Here is a 4,766-nt window from a genome sequence, read left to right as displayed (position 1 = left end):
TATTTCTTCTTTAATCTCTCTGGTAACACATTCATTGTTTAATAGCATACTATTTAGCCTCCAGGTATTTTTTTAATGGTTTTATTGTAGTTGATTTCTAGTTTTATGTCCTTGTGATCTGAGAAGATGCTTGATATGATTTCTATCTTCTTGAATTTGAAGAGACTCTGCTTGTGTCCCAACATTTGGTCTATCTTAGAAAATAACCCATGTGCACTTGAGAAGAATGTATATTCTGTGGCTTTGGGGTGAAATTTTCTGAAGATGTCAATTAAGTCCATCTGATCTAGTGTGTCATTTAGTATTAATAATTCTTTGCTGATTTTTTGTTTAGAGGATATATCCAGTGGTGTTAGTGGGGTATTAAAGTCCCTACTAGGACTTTATAGCTGTCATTCTCTCCCTTGATATACTTCTGAAGTTTTTGTTTTGTGTATTTGGGTGCTCCTGTATGGGATGTGTATATGTTTACCAGAGTTATATCTTCTTGTTGGATTGCTCCCTTTAGTATTATGAAGCGGTCTTCCTTATCTCTTATTATGGCCTTCACTTTGAGATCTAATTTGTCAGATATAAGTGTTCCTATCCCAGCTTTTTTTCTTCATTTCCATTTGCCTAAAATACCTTTTTCCATCCCTTCATCATTAGTCTGTGTGAGTCCTATGTTCTGAGGTGGGTTTCCTGTAGACAGCAGATATATGGGTCATGTTTTCTTATCCACTCAGTTACCCTATGTCTTTTGATTGGAGTATTTAATCCATTTATATTTAAAGTTATTATTGGTAGGTAGTTTTTTGTCATCATTTTTATTTTTTATCCCTGTGTTCCATCTTTGCTTCTATTTCTTCTTTTTACAGCAGACCCTTTAGCATTTCTTGCATTGCTGGTTTGGTGGTGATAAACTCCCTTAGTCCTTTTTGTGTCTGATTTCACCCTCAATTTTGATCCATAGTTTTGCTGGGTACAGTATTTTGGATTCAGACGCTTCCTTTGCATGACTTTGTATATTCATTCCATTCCCTCTGGCCTGATGTGTTTCTGTTGAGATATCAGTCATTAGTCTGATAAGGAATCCTTTATAGGTAACTTTCTGTCTCTCTCTGGCCACTTTTAAGATTCTTACTTTGTCCTTGGTGTTTGCCAATTTAATTATAGTGTGCTTTGGTGTTGGTCTTTTGGGGTTCATTTTGTTTGGGACTCAGTGAGCTTCTTGGATTTGTGTGAGTTTTTTCTTCCCTATATAAGGGAAGTTTTCTGTCATTATTTCTTCAAACAAGTTTTCTATTCCTTGCTCAATTTCCTCTCCTTCTGGCTCCACTATTATACGTGTGTTGTTTCATTTCCTGTTGTACCAAAGTTTCTTTAGACAACTGGTTCTCAACCTTTCTAATGCCACAACCCTTTAATACAGTTCCTCATGTTGTGGTTACCCCCAACAATAAAATTATTTTCGTTGCTACTTCATAACTGTAATTTTGCTACTGTTAATGAATCGTAATGTAAATATCTGTGTTTTCCGATGGTCTTAGACTCTATCGGAAAACACAGATATTTACATTACGATTCATTAACAGTAGCAAAATTACAGTTATGAAGTAGCAATGAAAATGATTTTATGGTTGGGGGTAACCACAACATGAGGAACTGTATTAAAGGGTTGTGGCATTAGAAAGGTTGAGAACCACTGCCTTAGATTTTCCTCTTGTTTTTTAAGCTTTTTTTCTAAATACTGCTCTGCTTGGGTATTTTTTCCTACTGTGTCTTGTAGCTCACTGATTCAGTCCTCCGCTTCTTCTAGTCTACTGTTGATGCTTTTTATTGATTTACTAGAGGCCCGGTGCATGAAATTCGTGCATGGGGGTGTGTGTCCCTCAGCCCAGCCTGCACCCTCTCTAATCTGGGACCCCTTGAGGGATGTCTGACTGCCTGTTTAGGCCAGATTCCGGTGGGATTGGGCCTGAACAGGCAGTCGGAAATCCCTCTCACAATCCAGGACTGCTGGCTCCCAACTGCTCGCCTGCTTGCCTTCCTGATTGCCCCTAATTGCTTCTGCCTGCCAGCCTGATCACTGCCTAACCACTCCCCTGCCAGCCTGATTGATGCCTAACTGCTCCCCTGCAAGCCTGTTTTCCTCTAACTACCCTCCCCTGCAGGCCTGGTCACCCCTAACTGCCCAATTGATCATGGTGTATTTTTTTAATAGTTAAGAGACTTTATTCTAATGGCTATAATTACAGTGCTTTTTTGTTGAAATGAAAACTAAAAACAAGTATACAAAACAGTTGATTACTAACCATGAATTTAAAGCAGTAAGAGGTTCCATGACACCAGATAAACCAATTCTGAGGTTTTCCCCAAGGTAAATTTTAAGAACTCCAGCTTCTTTATTATTTACCCAACTACAACAGAAAAAGTAGAGGTTGTGGTTTTTTATGTCAAATCTGACCCTTGCAGGCCGAGGGAATGAAAGCATATGTAGACGGGGGCTCTGAAGAGCTAGAATCTAAGATGACTGGCCACCTGTCTGCACTTTTACTGGTGAGACCCAGACAACCTGGAGTGAGAGAGTATGCATGGGAACCGTGGGGGTCTCCCCTTCTGACCAGAGTTGTCCCACCACAGCACCTAGGCTGACCCATGCTGAACCAAGGGAAGGCTGGGATCCCTCTAAGGTGTCTGTGAGTGGTATTCTCAGCCCCCAGACCATTCCCTGGACAGTGGTATAAGTATAGGTATAAGTACAAATGCTATGGGATGCAATGAGGCAGAGAGACAGAGCCTATCAGGGAGCATAAATGACCACACAGAATTTATTGTGACTGGTTCTGCCCAATGCACACTCCAGAGAGGAGACAGCCCTTGGGTCGACTGGAATCAAGCTGTTACATTTCTCCTTTCTCTGTGTTCAACTGCCTCCTTATCTTGTCTCTGTAACTATTTAAAAAATGCTCTGAGTTTGGATTAAAAACTAACCACCAAATTGGATCTCAACACAGATGTAAAGCCCAGAGGAGGAACGTTGAACTGATCTGACAGGGACTCCTAGAGGCCCTGCCCTGGGTTCCTAAAATCCCTTCTCAATACTAAACAGAGAGTTGATTCTGTTTTAATAATTTAAAAAAAACCTGAGTAATATTGCATAGGTGTACCAGAAACTGCCTCATTGGAAACAAGAACTATTTACATTTAATAAAAACCCAGTTGCATGTTGTATCTGCATATGTACAGCATGGTGAAGCACACTGGGACTGACCATGGAGACAGTTTCTAGCACTCACACCACAGTTGTACATATGCCACATAAGAGGAAAACAAGGGTGATAGAGGGAGTGAGTGGGAAGAGAGGATTGTGGCTCACTTCTGGTTCCAGAGCTGATAGGACAGCCAGTCCAGTCCCCCATAGAGCCTGTCCCCACTGGTGGCACAGGTAAACTGAATGTACCAGTTCCTGAGGAGCAAGGTATGCAGGCCCAGTTTGTCTGCGCTCTCTGCTGCATTCATGGTGTTGGGGAGGTCCTACTTGTCTGCAAAAATGAGTAAGACAGCATCCCTGAGCTCGTCCTCCACCAGCATTCACAGGAGCTCCTCTTGGGCCTCCTTCATGTGCTCTATGTCATTGCTGTCAACCACAAAGATGAGACCTTGTGTGTTCTGTAAACAGTGGTATCACAAAGGCTGGATCTTGTACTAGCAGCCCATGTCCCATATGGTGAAGTTGATGTCCTTATAGTCCATGGTCTCCACTTTGAAAGCTACTAGAATAATGAGGATGTTGGTTATGATCTCACCCAGCTTCAGTATGCACAGGGTGGTGGTCTTCCCCACAACATCCAGGCCCACCAAGAGAATATACATTTCTTTTTTGCCAAAAAAAAGACCCTTGATAGGTTCACAAAGATATTCCCTATGCTGTAGACCAAAGGGAGAGACACTAGCCAGAGAAACCCTTGGCAGCCGGGATGCTGCTGCTACTCTGAGACAGGCATTGGTGTTGCTTCTGCCATGGTGTATGATCTTTTAATGTATTTCTGGATTTGATCTGATAGTATTTTGTTGAAGATTTTCACATCTAAGTTTATCAAAGATGTTTGCCTATATAATGTGCTTTATTTGTAGTGTCTTTATCTGGTTTTGGAATTAGGATAATATTGGCCTCATAAAATGAGGTTTGGAGTTGCCCCTTCACTTGGATTTTTTTTTTAAATAATTTGAGAAGTATAGGTATTAGTTCTTTGAATGTTTGATAAAAATCACCTTTGAAGCCTCTAGTCCAGGAATTTTATTTGCTGGGAGTTTTTTTTATTACTGCTTTGATTTCATTAGTTGTAATTGGTCTATTCAGATTTTCTGATTCCTCTTGATTTGGTTTTGTAAGATTGTATGTTTCTAGGAATTTACACATTTCACCCAGGTTATCCAATGTGTTGGCATATAGTTGTAAATAATATCTTCTTACAATCCATTGTTTTCCCTTGATGTTAGTTGTTACTTCTCTTTCATTTCTAATGTTATTTATCTGGTCCTCTCTTTTTCTTGATGGGTCTGGTTAAAAGTTCGTTAATCTTATTTATCTCTTCCAAGAATTGGTTCTTAGTTTTATTTACCTTTTGTATTTTTTTAGTCTCTTTGTCATTTATTTTCACTCTAATCTTTATTATTTATTTTCTTCTAGTCACTTCAAAGTTTGTTTATTGTTCTTCTGCTAGTTCCATAAGATGCAAGGTTAGATTGTTTATTTTTAAAAAATTTATTTGTGTTGATTTCAG

At 39.7% G+C, this 4,766-nt stretch overlaps 1 pseudogene across 1 annotated transcript; it reads right to left on the bottom strand.

Annotated features, from left to right (window-relative positions):
• Window positions 1-3,354: 3,354 nt before the first annotated feature.
• LOC308239897 (ADP-ribosylation factor 1-like) lies at window positions 3,355-3,970 on the bottom strand (annotated as a pseudogene). Its single transcript has one exon. The product of its transcript is annotated as an ADP-ribosylation factor 1-like (transcript).
• Between the last annotated feature and the right edge of the window lie 796 nt (window positions 3,971-4,766).

The sequence above is a fragment of the Plecotus auritus genome, assembly GCF_963455305.1.
Source record: "Plecotus auritus genome assembly, chromosome: X".
Classification (NCBI taxonomy): Eukaryota; Metazoa; Chordata; class Mammalia; order Chiroptera; family Vespertilionidae; genus Plecotus; species Plecotus auritus.
Note: the sequence above shows the minus strand (reverse complement) of the source record. Positions and strands in the feature narration are given on the sequence as shown.